The sequence below is a fragment of the Hyperoodon ampullatus genome (genome assembly GCF_949752795.1).
Source record: "Hyperoodon ampullatus genome assembly, chromosome: 5".
Classification (NCBI taxonomy): Eukaryota; Metazoa; Chordata; class Mammalia; order Artiodactyla; family Ziphiidae; genus Hyperoodon; species Hyperoodon ampullatus.
The window spans coordinates 63,447,561-63,468,148 of record NC_136918.1 but is presented as its reverse complement, the minus strand read 5'-3'; positions in this window follow the sequence as shown (position 1 = coordinate 63,468,148).

Here is a 20,588-nt window from a genome sequence, read left to right as displayed (position 1 = left end):
GCGCAGTCTCAGCGGCCATGGCTCACAGGCCCAGCCGCTCCGCAGCATGCAGGCTCTTCCTGGACCGGGGCACGAACCTGCGTCCCCTGCATCGGCAGGCGGACTCTCAACCACTGGGCCACAAGGGAAGCCCTGGAACTTAATTTTTGTCCCTTCTTTGCATCTTCCCATTGAAGATGGGCTAGATGATATCTTTCAAAGAATTGAATTTGGACAGGGAAAATGGTAAATTTACAGCAGAGGAACCTGGCAAACATTAGCTTAACCAAAGGATGAAGGTTAACATCACCAGTGATGCCATGTAGATATCATTGACCCCTGATATGATGAAAAGGGTACTTACCTCTGTGGTATTCTTTTCCCAAACCCAGAACACGAGTCTAATCATGAGAAAAATGACAGACATATCCATATTTGGGGACATTCAATAGGACACCTGCCCAGTATACCTCAAGAGTTTCAAGGTCATGAAAATCAGAAAAGAGTGAGAAACTATCACAGATCAGAAGATACTGTGGAAAGGGGACAACTACATATATGCATTCTTGGGTTGAATCCTGGAATAGTAAGAGGATGCTAAAGGAAGAACTGATGAAATCCAAAATAAGTCAAGTTTAGTTATAGCAATGTTCAAATAAAAGAATTGAAATTAAAAACAGAAAAAAAGTTATTTGATAAATACAAAAAAAAAGACCCACATCTGATAATTCTGATTGCAAACAAAGAAAAAAATTTTAATTAGTACTTAATAGGGAAGTAAACAAAGATCAGAGTTGATTTTATTTATTTATTAAAGATTTTTTTTAATTAAATTTATTTCTTCATTTATTTTTGGCTGCCTTGGGTCTTTGTTGCTGTGCACAGGCTTTCTCTAGTTGTGGCGAGCCGGGGCTACTCTTCATTGTGGTGCACGAGCTTCTCACTGCGGTGGCTTCTCTTTTTGCGAAGCAGAGGCTCTAGTCACGGGGGCTTCAGTAGTGTGGCACACGGGCTCAGTAGTTTTGGCTCACGGGCTCTAGAACGCAGGCTCAGCAGTTGTGGCATGCGGGCTTAATTGCTCCGCAGCATGTGGGATCTTCCTGGGCCAGGGCTCGAACCTGTGTCCCCTGCATTGGCAGGTGGATTCTTAACCACTGCACCACCAGGGAAGCCCCAGAGTTGATTTTAAAATGAGTCTATTAGGAATTTTATTCTATGTATTTAAAAATGTAAATGAAATGAAAAAAAATCCTTAAAAATAATTTAAAATATCAGAATTTAATCAAGCATATTGGAAAGGCTATGTAATCAGTAACTAGATTTAAATGAAAGGGAATAAAATCCTACCATTAGTAAAGCATAGATTACATGATTTCTACAAGGAAATATAAGACATTCAAATAAACTGTTATTAGAACTAGTTGGAACTAACACATACGTAGTTGTTGGGTTTTGTGTGTGCATGTGTGTGAGTGACAATCAGTAAAATAATGTTAGGAGAAAAAAGGTGCAATCAATGAAAAAAAAAACATAAAACATGTAGGAATATTCTAAACATGAAATACTTAAGCTTTCTCTGAAAAAATATAAACCATTATTGAAGAACTAAAATAAAACATGCAAAAATGTAAGGATACCAGGTATATGCCAAATGAATCTATACATCCAATAAACGCTAATCAGAATCATAAACAACATAGCATAGAAATTGTTTAGCTATTTCCAAAGTTTACCTGGGAGAGTGAATGTATAAAGAAAACCATGAATATGTTGAAATGTTGGAAAGAAATTATTCAAAGTGGTGGGATGTCTGGCAGTTAGCAAACATGCTGTATACAGTTATATTAATTAGAGCAATACATAGGAAGAGTAGTGCATGTATATACAGTGGAGAAATATAGTTTGCATAAAGATTCTAGGGATACTATGGGGACTTTAGTTCCCTCAGAGACCAGGACCAATCTCAGAGACCAATTTGAAGATTTATAGTTCTAAAAGGATGGGCTCATATGGTCTTGATCAAGGTGTGCTAGGTTACCAGAGGCCATAGAAGTAAACTCAGGAGTGAAAGTGACATTATCTCAAGAGCCTCAGGGTTGTTTATTGATCAGGGTTGCTTCAATGATGTGTGTCGATGAAACATGAGAGCCCTCTGGTTCTATTCAAGTTGACACTGTGGTATTGGTCAGGGTTCTCTGGAGAACCAACAGAATACATACATAGAGATAGAGATACAGATACAGACACAGATATAGATTTATACACAGTTGACCCTTGAACAATATGAGTTTGAACTGTGCAAGCCCAATTATATATGGATATTTTTTTCGTTGGTAAATACTATAGCACTACATGATCTGCAATTGGTTGAATCTAGAGATGGGGAACCACAGATACAGAGGGCTGACTATAAGTTATACTAGGATTTTTGACTACACCCCTAACCGTCTCATTGTTCAAGGGTTCAAGGGTCAACTGTATGAAAGAGAGAGAGAGAGAGAGAGAGAGAGAGAGAGAGAGAGATTTGTTTGAAGGAATTGGCTTATGTGACAGTGAAGACTTGACAAGCCTAAAATCTGTTGGGTAGGCTAGCAGGCTGGAGACTCTTCCCTGAGGAAGAGTTGCAGTCTGAGTCCACAGGTGTTCTGCTGGTATAATCCCCTCTTCTGGGGAGGTCAGGTTTTTTGTATTGATTCATGATCTACTGATCCGGATTAGATGAAGCCTGCCCAAATTCTGGAGGGTAATCTACTTTACTAAAATCTACTTATTTACATATTAATCTAATCTGAAAGATACCTTTGCAGAAACATCTAGAATAATTTTGAGTAAATATTTAGATACCATGGCCTAACCAAGTTGACACATAAAATAAACCATCACAATTATGTTATGCTTTAATGGATGTCCACATGAGTATGAATTATCACAACTCTATCTGTGGAACCAAGGTTAGGAAGCAGTAGATATTCTTCTAGCAGTTTTGGACTGAGTAAACTACTAGGGTTTTTGGTCTTTCACATGCAAAAAGATGAAGAGGGGTATTCCATTCATCTAATTATTAAAGGCAGTAGTGGTTTGGGCTAGTAAATAAAAAGAAATGTACTTCAAACTCATTAAATAGGTCACAATGGTTATATATAAAATATTAAGGAAAAATATTAATCAAATATTAATAGACTATTCTATTCAAGATCTATAACCAAGAAACAACATAAAATAATGACAAATATGACTATAATGATTATTCTTAAAGTTATTTATGGATAACTACAGCCATGATTAGGTGTTATTGTCAATCAACATAGCAAACTATGGGTTAATGGCAATTGTATGTTAATAAATTATCAAATCAGTGAGAAAATATTTAAACATACAAGAGCAATGAACAAAGAAAGTTAAAATAATTCACAGGAGAAGAAATAAGAGCAAAAATAACAAAAAATCATTGGTGATAGGAAATGTATTTGAAAACAATACAATTCAAAATTTCTTTATTAGGTTTACTTTTTTTTTAATGATTAGTGAATGTGACAGTGTGGGGAAACATACACAATTGGTGGAAAAGTAATCTGGAAGGTAAAGTACCTTCTTTTACCAACATTTGAAATGTACAAATACTTCGATTCAAAAATTCCACTTCCAGAGTTTAATCCTGTAGACATTCTTCCACTTAACTGTTTATTATTGCATCATTTTTAGGAAAGAAAGGATATTAAATCATCTTATATTTTATTAATATGGACATGGTTTAATAAAGAGAGGAATATTTATAATTTGGAGTAACTGGCTGCTATAACAATGAGATGTACTGATGTGTAAGGATGCCCATGCCATTTTGTTTGTGGGATGGAGAAAAAAGCTAATTGTAGAGCAGTATATATAGTCAGGTTTCATTTTGTAAAAATAAATATATTCTTGTGTATTTTTCCTATGTAACATATACGTATACATATACATACACATAAATATTTGCATGTGCAAATTCTAAATTGCATGCATCATGGTGCTCAGATTATAACTAGTGTATAAGAGCTTGGAGGGATAGTATGAAAATTTTGCTTTCACTTTAGATACTTCTGTATTGAATATTTTCAAAGAGCAGTCACTTGTTTTAAGGTTACTTATTTTAAGTTGTAGGTCACTCTTACTGGAAGTCTGATGCTCTCCACATCCTGCTTCAATAAATTTATATGCTCCGGCTGTTGTCATACTGTTTAACAATCTATACATGACTTCTTTCTATATAAGCCATCAGGTGTAGCATACCAGCTATATAATAACCACAAAATACCTTTAATGCTTACTCAATGTAAAATGATTAATAAAACTTGGACAATGAAATGAATCAAAAAAGAATGAGTAAATAAATGACTTAACAGGATGAGAAAGAATGAATGAAAGAATAAACAGAATAAGGTAAAAGTAAAGGAAATAAAGAAAAATGATTATGACATATTGGAAAATTACAGTATCCTGCAAAGAATTGAAAAATAAAAAGATAAGCTAGCGCTTCCCTGGTGGCGCAGTGGTTGAGAGTCCGCCTGCTGATGCAGGGGACATGGGTTCATGCCCCGGTCCGGGAGGATTCCACATGCCGTGGAGCGGCTGGGCCCGTGAGCCATGGCTGCTGAGCCTGCGCTCTGCAATGGGAGAGGCCACAACAGTGAGAGGCCCGTGTACCACGCCCCTGCAAAAAAAAAAAAAAAAAAAAAAAAAGATAAGCAAAATATCAGAATTTAACTGACTGGAAGGAATAACTACTAGACATTGACAGAAATTATGTACTATTTTTGTCTATTTTATAAACAGAATATGATCATGTACATTATTAAATACAACATATTAATTTTGCTATAAAATTGCTTAAATTGTAATAATACATTCATTCATTGGATTTCTTCAAAGCATTAAGATTTTCTTATAATTACATAGGTGCATCATGAGTAGAAACATTGCTATTTTGCTGAAAGATTTAATTATCAGTTTTTCATAATATATCTGGACTAATTTATTTAATTTGAAAATCTATTTTTTTAACTTATTCACTTTCTTTGGTTGTGTATTACTTTTAATTACTAGCTTTCAGTTGGCAAGAAAGGAAACTACCTGATGTGTTAACATTTATTCTTTCTACAGGTAATCATTGTTCAGAAGATGTGAAATGCATGGTCAAGAACCCAGGGTATTTAGAATTCATTAGATATATCTATGATGACATTGGATAGCTGGTTTGCTCCTATTACTAAAATGTGTTACCTTGCCACATTGCTTCTTACAAGAAGTAGGCACATTCATAAAAATATAACCCTGAAACTTTATTAAAAATTATGTTTACAGGAGGCAAGTGAAATGCTGGCTTTAGTAATGGTGATAATTTCTTTTAAAATATTTAATAGACATAAATAGCTATTTAATGATTAACAATTATAGTTATTTAACAGGCATGAATAGCTAATTTATGCCACTGTCAATTGTTTTTTGAGCTGTACAAAGTTTATCTTTTTTACTTAGGTGGATTTTATTCAACCTCTCTAAATAATAAACCATTTCTACGTTAAAGTAAGAAACAAATGGAAAGTTTTATATGGTTTTCTTTTGGAGAACTATGTTAGTGGTACTAGGTTCCTCTTTTTAGAAGCTGGGATAATAAATAATTTACTCTCGAAACATTTTATTAATGCCATATCCTGAGGCCACTAAACTAATTCGGAGGTGAACAAATTACAGTCATGAATCAATCTGGCCCACTGCCTGTGTTTGCAAATAAAGTTTTGTTGGGACACCTTGGCTCACTCATTTACATATTATCTATGGCTGCTTTTTTTGCTGTAACAATAGAGTTGAGTAGTTGCAACAGTGACTATATGGACTGTAAAGCCTAAAATATTTACCATCTGACCTTTTTCAGAAAACATTTGCTCACTCCTGAACTGAACTAATTGACCCTCATGTCCTGCCCCATCACTGTAATAAAGTAATACTCAGAAACCATAGAGAGTACACATAGACTATAGCAACATTTCTTATGCTTGAGAAATGCAAACAATCTCTTTGAAGGATGAAAAGTATTTTCCTAGACTGTGATTAATGACTTAAATTACTTTTATTATATATCTGAATAAACCTGTAACTAGGTATACACTCTTTTTATTTATAGCTTTAGCTTATTCCAAGACATATTTAAAGTAGTAAAAAATAGAATTAACATTAAATGGATTTAATGATGGTGTTATTTTGCACAAACTAACTCAGTGTTTGAAGCACACAAATGGCATTGCCTGATGTGACATAGGGTCCTCTGAGTTTGGCACACGGGCCCTACTCTACACCATGTGATGACTCAGCCCTCCCTCTGTTTTTCTCTATTCACATTACTATGAAACTTCTGTTGGAACAGAAAAAGTTGGCATCATTTGGGCTTGACTTCTTATGTAAGCATATCATAAATGGAGAAAGATCATACAGTTGGTGTATTCTAAAACTACTTCTGTTCTTTTTCTCGTTTTCTCAGGACCATTAAAGTATTCCTTCCTTATACCAACTCATTTCCAAACTTATATTCAGTGCAGGCACTGGAATCCCATAGCAGTCCTTTTTTAAAATGATCACCCAGGTGACCTGATATGTGGTTTTATATATATATAGTATCATATATAATAGAATATTATACATATAATATTACTAAAAAGAAGAGGAAAATTAAACTATTCTCACTGAGAACTGGTAGATTACCACAATACATTTGCACACCTTTATTATGTCTAAGAAACACTGACCGACAGCAAAGGTGAAAGCACTTTAAAAGAAGTGCAGGTTATTGGTCACTTACTTCATTCAGTAAGGCAAGGATAAAAGATGCTAATGTTACTTAGTGCTGGAGCAGTTTTTATTACAGATTTCTAGAACTTCAGCAGAGTCAAAAACAGGTCCCTCTATTTAAACAGAATTCATCCTCCTATAAGCAATCAAAGAATTTAATAAAATAAGCATATTAATAGTCAATTCTGCATAATACAGAATTATGAAGGAATTGAACAGAATATGGAAGATATGTTTCCTGTACTGTTAATGCTTATAGCCAACCTGAAAAAAACAAAAGTTTCTATATCAAATAGTTATTCAGTATAAGGTTTCAAGTCTGTGTATGAATAACTGCTAAAACAAGTAAAACTAATGCATTTAAAATTCTGAAGATGTTTGATTAGAGGAAATGATATAAAGTACAGGAATTTTCTGTAGTAACTATTCTTATAATGTCAGATCCATGGACAAAAAAAAACCTTGCCGGGCCTTCCCTGGTGGCACAGTGGTTGAGAATCTGCCTGCCAATGCAGGGGACACGGGTTCGAGCCCTGGTCTGGGAAGATCCCACATGCCACGGAGCAACTAGGCCCGTGAGCCACAACTACCGAGCCTGCGCGTCTGGAGCTTGTGCTCCGCAACAAGAGAGGCCTCGACAGTGAGAGGCCTGCGCACCGCGATGAAGAGTGGCCCCCACTCGCCGCAACTAGAGAAAGCCCTTGCACGGAAAAGAAGACCCAACAGAGCCAAAAATAAATAAATAAATAAATAAAAAACAAAAAGAACTGCATAGGTTAAAAAAAAAAAAAAAAAAAAAAAAAACCTTGCCAAATCATTATAATTTCATCAAAAAATGGGGTTTCAAATTTTAACACACTTAGACTTATTTTGATGCTTACTTAACACCTTCAGAGAGGATTAATTTAGATAATTATATTGATGATATTACGGAATTACTAAAACAATTAGGAAATTATGATTCTTCTGGGTAACGTATCTCTGATTTGAACAAGTTCCAAGTACCAACAGTTTCTACTGTTTAACCAGCTGTTCTAGAAGAGACAATGGAATTTGCCTGGGGTGAGGATGACTGAGAATGATGACTTGGACTCACTTCTAGGTTACTTTTACTTTTATTTTCTTCCAAAGCAGCAAATAAACAGAATCACTAATGTAAATGAAGTAAGAAAGTAGGTGGGTGGATATGATGAAACACTTTGTCCCTCACACCTTACTGAGATGATTCAGTGTTTTGTGGTCTCAGCAAACCCCTGGGAATGAGATGCTGCTCAGTCAGAGTGTGGATCAGTGTGCTCACTGCATTCTGTGTCTGCAGTAGTCATGTTAGCACCCAGAAGCAACTTACACTATCTTAACAGGCAATAATTCCATTATTCAGGAACCTACATTCCCGTGCCATCTCTGCAGGGCCTAGGAGGTTCTCTCTTACATGCACTTAGGCATAGCTGGGCCTACCATGCCAATAATATGCTGCTTCTGTGATACCAGTACATGGAAAAATTGTTTTTTAAAGCAAAGGGAAAATACAAGTGCAAGGAATAAGGACAATGAGAAAGAAAAATGATACTTTTTAAAATAAAAAGACTCCTAATTATTTAGATTAAAAATAGACCTTGGGTTATTATGCCATCATATAATACTCTGCAAATTTTATGATTTTGAAATTTTATTAATAGTCTCCACAATATATTCAGGAAGTTTAGTATACAATTAAATTTTGTTATCACAAATGCAGTAGTGGCCACATTCATATCAAGAAATGATATGTGAATTGCATCTGATATGGTAGCTTCGTTTACGTTCCCCTTTCCCTTAGAATAGACTGTGGCACATTATAAAATAGATTCCCTTTTGTTCATGACTTGTTCAGTTGCAAATTCATGTAAACTACAGGACCAGTTTGACACCTGCTGTGATCATGAGTCTACTGCTGTTTCTCTAATCAGAAAACATTCCTATTAGATAAACCATCTGGCTTGAAAAGCATCCCTTTTGCATTCAAAACAGTTTTGTTAGAATTCAGCCAAAGTATATTTTGAAAGGAAAGATGTGTCAGCAAGATCAGTCTGTTTACTAATGGAATAGTCCTCTATTAAAATATCATTTGCAGAATAAAAGCTATAGAATGAAAATATTACACAACATGAAATGTTATAGTTACATGTGAAAATGTGGTTGGTGGCAACCTTTGTCTAAGGCCATCCAGTGAAATCTGTTGAAATTTTGTTAGTCATAGTCATCCTCTGATCAGAGCCAACTAAATTTCATGTTATTCTGATTGCAATCATATTCATTGAGCTGTGACATATCATGAAGGTTACTTCATGACCATCAATATTATTAGATACTAAGGTACTACTTGGTTAGCTACTGAATCATCTTTATTCCTGTGGATGTGAGTCATTTTTATTTATACTTATATTCTTCAGGCTATGTATATTTTATATTATTTAGTCCAATACCAATAATAATATAATTCTACTCTAGAAATAATTCATAGGAACCCAAAAATCTACTTTTAATATTTTGAGTGAATTTTGGATACTACCAGCAGGGAAAATAAAATATTGAAGCATGTGAAGTTTAAAGTTAATTAAAGCTTAACAGTCATAAGGAAAAAAGTGGATGGTAAAAGAAATGCTGCCCTTTGATCTTTTCAATTAATGTGTTTATCAAAATTTGATTGTATGCACACACTTGTTAAGATGTTCTCAGTTATATTTCAAAAACCAGAGACATGCTTCCTGCTTTCAAGGAGTTTGCATCTGTTTGAAGAAGCAAGACTAATAAAATAAGTGCATAGTCATGAAAGTGTGCTTTTGGATTTCTGAGATTCAATTGAAAATATCATAAAGATCAGAAAAGGGCATAACAGAATGGAAGAGGAAGAATTTAGAATTGTTTTGATGGTCAAGCTGGTGTTAGAAGAATAGAAGGTCAAAAGGCAAGACACTTGGAGGAAACATGAATGGAAGAACAGAAATGTAGGACACAAGTAAAATGGTCTTTTGTGTAGCACAGAATGGGATTTGGACTTGGATATGTCAAACTTAGATATTGATAGCTATCCAGAGTCTTTGAAATGTGAATCAAACAATTTAATATTTGCCCCCAAAAATCAATACTCTCATTTTTTACTTTTCTTTTCTCAATTGGGCTGTCAGTTCCTCGCCCACAAAGCATATATTACATTATGAAGCACATAGTAACTTATGATGCCTTGAACATTGTGACACATGATATTTTTTCAAAGAATGAATATTTGAATGTGTATGTAAAAAATTCTGGTCATGTGGTTTTATGAGTGATTAAAGACACCTCTGTCAATTTCTGCTGAAAATCCAAAAACTTTTTATATTGACAATGCCTGAAGTGAATATGAAGTGCCTTTATTGAATAAATGTAAATATATGATTATTTCTAAAATGAAATAAATTAAAAGATAAAATTGTAAGATCCCTGACCACTTGCTCAAATTGCCTTTTTCATCCATCCTCATTATAATTTCTTCTTTTTGCTGGCTTTAAATTTCCACCATTGAAATCACTCTTTTGGAAAGTATAACAGATGTGAAATCATTGTCTTCAGGAGGCTACCAAGAACACACTATATATTTTTGGAACTGTTATGTATTATCTGGATCTAGAAATAGGTGCTGGAATACTTTGCCATCACACAGGGACATTTTCACCAGATTTGGTAAGTAGCAACTTTGAAAGCAGAGAGGAGAGTTTTGTTCTGAAAGAAAATGAAATACAGTTAAATTTCATTAGGCAGGGGTAAAATGATCAATTTCTAAGACTTGGGAAGGAACTCTGTAAATAATTACGCATAAGGAAAGGCAAAGTGTGTCAAAACATGTCTACCTGAATATGGTGTGTGTGTGTGTGTGCATGTGTGTATATACATACACGTTGGGATTTGTTATATAAAAGATCTGTCACCTATAAATGAGCTAGAAAAGTACAAGAATAATAAATGAAATAATAAATTTATAATAATTATTATTTTCAATAAATGATGGTTATATTAAATCTCAATATAAACATCTTTTATTTCCTATTAAGGAGTACCTTAAGAGCAGGTACTCAATAAAATTACTTAGCCAAAACACCTGTTTCTGACAGACATTTAGGTTAGTAAAACTGACATACGCCATTTATTGGTTATTTATGTATGCCAGGTACTGTGCCAAGTGTTTATATATTTATATTTTATAACTTGTTTCTCACCATACTCCTATGTTGTTTTATAAATGAGGAAACTGTCACACAAGAGCCTCTGCAATGCCAGAGAACAGGGCCCATGAACTTAATCACTCTGCATCCCAAATCTATATTGATGCAAGTCTAGAAACAGGAGGAGGTAGGTGACTCCTAGTGTTGTTTTTATTGTTATGGTTGACATTTTCCAGATCTAGCAGGCTTCCAAATCAGGATACTGTTCAGCAAAGTACAATCAGTAAAGTTGTTAGAGTGAACAGCAAGTAAGTGTTGCCCCTGGAAGAATGAGAAACCAGTTTGAGGCAAGACTTCTTAGAAGTGATGAGTAAACCCAGAAGTGTGGACGTAGCCCACAACATCCGAATCAGAGCTATTAAAGCTTCAAGGGCTTGCTGAATACTCACAAGAACATAGTATTGAATTCTTCTGATCTTGTTAAAAAGATGTGGATTAAATATGAAAGTATTCATGAATGAACAATTGAATAATGATATGCTTTAGCCATGGTAATGTATTTATATTTCTAATCATTGTGGATTTCCACGTAATCACAGCAGAATATAATAGTGGTTAACATCACAACCTCTGGTATTTGTGCCTGACTTTGAATCCCAAATCTGTCTCTTTCTAGTCATATAACCTAGGATAAGCCACTTAACACCTGTGTCTCAGTTTTCTCATCAAGGGTTGGATTGAGGAAGAAATGAGTTAAGTACTTAAACACTTAGTGCCTGACACTTTGTAAGCACTAAATATTGTCAGTCACTTTTACTATGGGTTTTATGTACATACTCTTAAGTGAAATAGATGGATACACTGGTTATTTTAAGTCACTGATTTTAACTGCGAATGGGTGAAATATCAAAGGGAGGATGGAAAAAGGTTTTTCTCTATCTAAACTTCTCTGGAAATTCTGTTAAGTCCTTTCTCTCCCCACCCCTATCTTGCCCCATACCAACATCTTTATCATGCTTCCAGATGAGAAACATAAGTTCTAACGAGAGATCTTACTTACAGGACTATCTTGAAAACAGGAATTGTGTGGAGGCAGAAAAGATTAAAAGCATTGATTTACATGCCACTCTCTAATCTTGCCCCAGCTTACCCTTCCCCCTCCCCATGTCTTCAAGTCGATTCTCTAGTAGGTCTGCGTCTTTATTCCCATCTTGCCCCTAGGTTCTTCATGACTATTTTTTTTTTTTAGATTCCATATATATGTGTTAGCATATGGTATTTGTTTTTCTCTTTCTGACTTACTTCACTCTGTATGACAGACTCTAGGTCCATCCACCTCACTACAATAACTCAATTTCATTTCATTTTATGGCTGAGTTAATATTCCATTGTATATATGTGCCACATCTTCTTTATCCATTCAAATGTACATACATACATTACCAAATGTAAAACCGATAGCTAGTAGGAAGCAGCCGCATAGCACAGGGAGATCAGCTCGGTGCTTTGTGTCCACCTAGAGGGGTGGGATGGGGAGGGTGGGAGGCAGGGAGATGCAAAAGGGAAGAGATATGGGGATATATGTATATGTATAGCTGATTCACTTTGTTATAAAGCAGAAACTAACACACCATTGTAAAGCAATTATACTCCAATAAAGATGGTAAAAAAAAAAAAAAGCATTGATTTAAGTAGGATTGGATCACATGATCTTAACTGCCTGAATAATAGCTTTCTTCACTCTGGCTTTTGACATGCTTTATGAAACAAGCTTTGAAACTTGCTGTGGGATATAATCCTCAACAGTGAGTGTAATGTCCACTCCAAGTGCCTTCAGCATGAATCTACAAGTGAGAAGCTGCTTACATAGCAGAGTTCCTGGAAAATAATATACCTCCTTTTGAGGAACAAGAATATTCTCTCTTCATTGGCGAGAGCTTCATATAACTGATTCTCTCCTTGGCTTTGACTTGCCTTTAATGATATACACAAACAGTGAATATGTATATTTTAAAATATGATAGATCAGAGACTTAAGTTAGCTAAACAGCTGGAGGGAGCATAATCTCTTGTAATAGGAGTAAGCACCCATGAGATGGCAGTTACAGTCTTACTTTGTGGCTACTTTTTTAATTGCAGAAAAAAGTATTTTTTACATATCACAAAAGAAAACTATGAATATGTTTACACTCACCTATCCAATGTCATATTTTCATATTTAGTTCCTAACAGTTTTTATTGGTTTCTGTTGCTGGTTGAACTGTGTTCCCCAAAAAGGTAAGTTGAAGTTCTACCCCCTGGTACGTGTGAACGTGACCTTATTTGAAAATAGAGCCTTCATAGATATAATCAAGTTAAGATATGGGCATAGTAGACTAGGGTGGCCCTTAAATCCAATGACTAGTGTTCTTATAAGCAAAGGCAGATTTGGACACAGAGACACAGACGCACGCAGACAATAGATAGTCATGTGAAGAGGGAGGCAGAAATTGGAAGGATACAGCTACAGCCAAGGGTGGTCTGCAACCATCAGAAGTTAGAAACAGCCTTCAGATAGAGCATGACCCAGCTGACATCAGGATTTCAGATTTCCAGCCTTCAGAATGGTGAGAGAATAAGTCTCTTTATCTTTAAGCCACCAGTTTGTAGTGATTTGTTATGGCAACCCTAGGAAACCAATACAGTTTGCATTATCCATGACACTCCAACCTCAATGGCCTTCTTTTTAGATCCTCAAACACATGATGTATTTTCCTGTCTGGAGTCCTTTGCACAGACTGTTCACTCTGCCTGGAATATTCTTCCCCAGATCCCTCCATGCCTGACTTTTGCTGTTCATTAAGGACTTACACAGCCCAGAGATCTTCCCTTAGTACCTAAATTAAAGTAGCCAGTCATTTCCACTCTACTATGTCACCCTAATTTAATTCCTAAGTAGAAATGATTGGATATTTTTCTTTTTTTTCTCTCTTTTCTTTTTCTTTGTGGGTTTATTTATATGTTGTTCCTCTAAAATTCTTGAGAACAAGAATTTTATGTGTTTTTTCACTACCTAGAATAGAATCTGGTACATGTAGGCATTCAATAAGTATCTAGTAAATGAATAAATGAAGTCATAATTTTTTTTTTACCCCTTGGAACAGACTATTATAATGTCATAGGACAAGGTCCTAAAATATATTAGTTGTTTCAATTTTATAAAGAGCTACTGTACATTTCTATAAGATGACATTTATGGCATTTTAATATTTTTCAATTTTAGTAAAGTTGGGCTTGCAAAAATTATTTTATAAATATTCTTTTACATCTGAATAACTAGCAGATATTGCCACAGTATCAGTATCTGAAAAGTACATTTTCCACTGTGTGGTTACTTTTAATTTTTCCAAGTTATCTACTGGCAGGAAAATCAGCTTTTAGCAAATTTTCCTTCTTTCAGCCAACACATTTCTAAATATATTCTGCAGTTTTCAGTTAACTTGTCAAGAATATAAAATACAATCTGATTTGCTCTTTCCTGATATTCTTAATGTAGTTAGGCATAATGCATGAATATGTAATAGTGTGTTTGTGAAGGAAGATGATGTGTTCGATGGAACTGAGAACTTTTCTAATTTCCTGTCCAGGTAGTGTATTTCATAAATATTTCCAACACAAATGACCTCCTCTATTTGATAACTTTGATGAAATTCCTGCCTAAAGTTTTATAGAGTATAGTATTAACAACCTCCCTAAAAGTTCTGTATTTTTAGATACTTTTTAGTCTTGAAACTCCCACTGCAAGTTGTTGTTACCTTTGACATTTATCAGTGTTTGTTTTGGATTGTTTTTTAAAAATTATAAGTTCAGATTTGCAGTAACCTAGAGACTTGCATGATTTTTTTTCTCATGTTGTTTAGTTTGATTTATATGCAATAGTTGAGTATGTTTCTTTCAACTGATACATGGAGATCGTCCTCCAATATTAGTTTTATCCTTTAAAAAATATATTTTTAACTTCCTGTTCAACTTGTTACTCTTTTACTTAATCACCCACCCCATGTTTGCCCAGTTGTTCAGCCCCTTAAACACAGAAGAATATTTGTTCTCTTTTTTTCTTTCTTTTTCTCACTTCCCATATTCGATTCACCAGCAAAACCTACTAGTCTTATTTCTAAATCTATTTGTTTTCCCTCCTCTCCAAAGAGATCACTGGGACAACTGAATAAACTGCTGATGGACTCCCTTCTTCTCTCTTTAGTTCTCTTTGTGATTCATTTCCTCACACTGAGTGAATAGAAAAAAAAAAAAAGTAAATCCATTCTTGCTACTACCATGCTTCATACTCTGAAGTAAATGTTACTGTGCTTAGTTCAGATTCTTTACTAGGACCCTCAGAGACCACAGGAACTGATCTCACCAACTTCTCCAACATTGGTTTGCTTTCTGTTTTCTCACATGCCAAGATCATACTTAACTCAGGGCTTTTCTATTCCCCCTGCTTCGTCCAGATCTGGCTGACTGCCTTCTTAGCATTAAGCTTCAGCTCAAATAACACCTCTTGAGAAATACCAGTCGTTAACTTCCTATCTAAATTATTATCCTGCACTGTCATTCTCTGTAAAAGACAGCTCTTTATCCTTATTCATTTCTAACACACTGAGTTTGTTTACCTCCTTGCATAACCACATATTTTAGAGGATGTGGGCTTCAGCCCCATTAGTCTAAATCTGATGGGTTTAAATCTTTTTATTTACAATTTTATATTAATTTCAGGAGTACAACTTAATGATTCAAAGTTTTTATAGGTTATACACCATTTAAATTTATTATAAAATATTGGTTATATTCTCTGTGCTGTATGTGCTGTACAATATATTCTTGTATCTTATTTATTTTATACATAGTAGTTTGTACCTCTTAATTCGCTACCTCTCTCTTGCCCCTCCCTCCTTTCCTCTCCCCACTGGTAATCACTAGTTCTGTGAGTCTATTTCTGTTTGTTATATTCATTCATTTTATTTTTTGCATTCCACAAGTGAACAATAACATACAGTATTTGTCTTTCTCTGTCTGACTTATTTCACTAAGCCTAATACCCTTCAGGTATGATGAGTTTAAATCTTTATAAGTCTAACCTAGTAGTTTTCAAACAATGGCAGGATTCCACACACAGAGATTTTGATATCTTTTGGTCTAAGGTTAAAAAACATTTTTCTGAATTGGTTATGGTATTTGAGTATGCTTTGAGTGATTTAGTACAGGCATGGGTATGGGTTGCAATTTGGTAAAAGAAATGTGAAAGAAAGATTACGTATGGGATTCTTAAAAATATTCCCTGTCTTACAAGGGGGATCAAAGAATAACTTCTCAACAACCAGCTGGGCATTCCTGTGTAAGAACGTGAAGCAGCTGTCTCATGCCCCAGAAGGTGAAATCCTAAGTATAAAAGCCGACATCAGGATGGCTGAGAAGAAAGAGAAAACCAGAATTTAAATGACATTGTTGAGTCAGGTAACACTCATACAACACTAACTCTAGTCAGGTTTTTTTTTTTTTTTAAATTAATGTGAGATAATAAATCTCACTCTTACTTAAGCTATTTAAAATTGGGTCTCATGTTAATTGTAGACCAAAGTAGCTTAACTGATATCTTTTCTAGTTCATTACCCTAACCAGTTGTCTTAATGCAGGCAATAAACTCTGAAACTGTCTTGCTTGTTTATGCATTTCCTGTTATTGGCCTTTCCCTGCATTTTAAGAAAAAGAATGTTGTCTTTTTTATATTCATTTTTGACCCAATGCCTAGAATGTTGTTTGGCACATAGTAGATAATGAATGTGTAAAAATATATGACTAATATATTCAATCTACTACATTTATCTCTTCAATATCTAAAGATAAACTTCTCTATGCTTGTTCATTATTACAGTGTTAGTTTATTAGCTCTTTCCAGGAATACTTAAAAGTCTTTATTAAAATATTCCTTTCTACAGTTTACTCTACCAATTCATCTTCCACACTGCTGCTAGAGCAGGAAAGATCTTACCTGCTTAAAATCTGTCTACATTGCCTTATTACCTACCAAGGTAATGTCAAACTCCATTACTTGATAGACATCAGGCCTTTACCTTCTTATTCAGCTTGTCTGAATCGGGTCTGTACTACAGTCATACTTAAGATTTCAAATCTTTTCCAACAAATCACGTGTAGTAGGCAGAATTCTGAGATGGATCACAAAATTACTACCTTCTCGTATATACACTTTGTATAATAGCTCCCTTTGACTGTGTATGGACCACAAGGAATTGAATTCAGCCAACAACCTGAATGAGCTTGGAAGCAGACCCCAAACTCCAGAGAAGAACCCTTGCCAAGATGGCATTTTCATTGCAGCTTTGTGAAACACTCAGATGAGATAAACTCAGATTCCAACCTACACAATTATGAGATAATATATGGGTGATTTTTGAGCTGCTAAGTTTCTGGGTAATTTGTCTTTCAGTAATAGAACACATACGTCATGCTTCCTCAGTTCTCCTTGCTTTTCACTCATTGTTCCCTCTAATTTCAGTTCATGTCTGCTTAGTAGGTACTTACCCATCCTTCAAGACCCAACTCATGCATTACTTCCTTTAGGAATACTTCCTCTGTGAAACACCTTTCTCTCAACCTTAGCTTGCTTGTTTCAACATGCTTCACTCTCCTCAATAGTTTTTATTGTTCTAACATTTGCCCTTTCATATGTCTGTTATATTAGAATGGTAGTATCCTCATTTTTAACTGAAGCTATGACCCCTGTCATGGCAAGACCAATGTCATAATGGAACCAGGTTATCAGGAGTCTCCTGATAAAGACATATCCCAGATATACTGAAGATATTTGATTAACTCAACAGTAATGCCTCAGGTTTTTGTCAGGATGTTACATCAGTGTTACTTTTACTCAGATATCTCCCTACATTAACCATCAATGGACTAATGAGTAAGTCACAGTTGACAATGGACATAGAAGCTTACAACAAATAAAATTTTAAGAACTGACTTGTGGTTTACAGTGGCATAATAATGACATCTCTATTGCTTTTGCCTCTTCTCTTCTCTGAAATCATTGCAAAACAATGAGCATTATAAGAAATGAGAAATATAGCTTCATCTTTGGTAAAACTGGAAACTATCTGTAACTCTACAAAATACATGAAGAATGCCTGCTAAATCCAGTGATGGTAATAATATGATGCGAGAAAATGCTGAGAAAAGAAATCTACAGCTGCACCATTGGATAATGCAGACATAGATAACTCTCCAATATAGCTGATCACCCTGAGGGATAAAATACCACTAACAATTGCATATCAGAATAGTGGGCTGGGTCTTAGGGGTTTCTCTAGACCTTATTTATCATCACAGAGAAGTAAGGAGATGAAGCTGAAGAAGAAAACACACAAGCATTCTGAATGTATGAAAGTAATCTGCCAGGGAATCCAGATAAAGGAAAGCCTTTGAATTGTAATCAGCCCTGCAACTGCTGATTTCTTTCAGCTGGGAGAAGTAAAGGCTAAATAATCCATCTCTGTCTCTATTTCTATGTGTGCAATTGTGTTTGTGTAAATCATATAGGCATGCACATACACACACACAAAATTGAAACTTTGTGTTACAGGAATTTTCTCCATGAACCAGGGAAGTATCCAGGTAGCTTGTAAACTGTTCTCACTCTTAAACAACAGAAACCTCCTGCTGAGAGATGGTAGTAAAGTCAGAATTTACCTCACAGAAAGATAATTAATACTTTAAACTATTCAACTCAGCATCTGCAAATATTCTGCAAGTTAAAAATAAGGAACAGTGTTTCCATGGTGGCACAGTGGTTGAGAGTCTGCCTGCCGATGCAGGGGACGTGGATTCGTGCCCCCGTCCGGGAGGATCCCACATGCCGCAGAGCAGCTGGGCCCTTGAGCCACGGCAGCTGAGCCTGTGCATCCGGAGCCTGTGCTCCGCAGCGGGAGAGGCCACAACGGTGAGAGACCAGTGTACCGCAAAAATAAATAAATAAATAAATAAATAAATAAGGAACAGAAAAAAATGAAATGGAAAATAAGGAAGACATAGCAGAAAAATACAACCTTGGACAAGATACAAGATTTTGGCCAAACTATATGGAAAATACCAATTTAAAGTAAGAGCTAAAAGCAGAGATATAAGAGAACGAGGAAGACATTGGACACATAAATACATACAAGAACGTCCAGAGCTCAAGAGACAAGAAGAAAAGAAAATAAAGGCTTCAGAAAATGAGGCCACACAGAAAACATGAAAGGGAAATAGACTCTACTCAAAGGCAAGTGGAAAGTCAGATTGGCAAAATAGACTAAAGTGGAATTAAAGTAAAAAGACAACAAATAGAATTAAAGAAATTAGGGAGAACTGACTGATAAAGAAGATACCCAAGGCAGATCCAAAATAGATATAATTGGTATCCTTGAATAAAAGAACAAGAAGTAGATAAAAACTTCAAGATATAATTCAAAGATTTTCTAGGACTGTAAAATATTTTAATGTGTAGATTAATATGAAAAACTTTAATGTATAGATTGAATGATCTTACTCTGTCTAAGGTAAAACAGAGTTCAAAGTTAAAGACTAATCCTTCAGGCTTTGAGGAAAAAGGATAAAATGCCTATAGTGGATGGAGAACAGAAGGCCTCACATATTGCCAGCAATTTTTAATTTCTCAAGCAAAGAGTAACCTGAGTATTTTATACTCAGTCAATATTTCATTTCTGATACACAAATACACAAGAACAAAGGGCATATATTCCTCATGAGCTCTGAAAAAGAAATTTATAGAGGATCAATTGACCAATATAAACATAGACATTAGGGCAAAAGATTGGCAATGATCCTTGTGTTTATTTAATTGCATGACTAAAGTTAATTGAAGAGTGGAAATTATAGTTACAAATAGACTATAAATCACAAACCATGTCAAGAGAGAAAAAATAATCACTATTATCAAAAGTCAAGAGTATAGGGCTTCCCTGGTGGCGCAGTGGTTGAGAATCCACCTGCCGATGCTGGGGACATGCATTCGTGCCCCAGTCCATGAAGATCCCATATGACGTGGAGTGGCTAGGCCCGTGAGCCATGGCTGCTGAAACTGCGAGTCCGGAGCCTGTGCTCCGCAACGGGAGAGGCCACAACAGTGAGAGGCCCGCATACTGAAAAAAAAAAAAAAAAAAAACCTGAAAATAAGCTCAGTATAAATTATATTACCACAAATGCATATTAAAACTATAAAGAGGGCTTCCCTGGTGGCGCAGTGGTTGAGAATCTGCCTGCCAATGGAGGGGACAATGGTTCAAGCCCTGGTCTTGGAGGATCCCAAATGCAAGGGAGCAAGTAGACCCATGAGCCACAACTACGGAGCCTGCACGTCTGGAGCCTGTGCTCCGCAGAAAGATAGGCTGCAATAGTGAGAGGCCCACGCACCATGATGAAGAGCGGCCCCCGCTTGCCACAACTAGAGAAAGCTCTCACACAGAAATGAAGACGCAACACAGGAAAAATAAATTAATTCATTAATAAACTCCTACCCCCCAACATCTTCTAAAAAAAAAAAAAAAA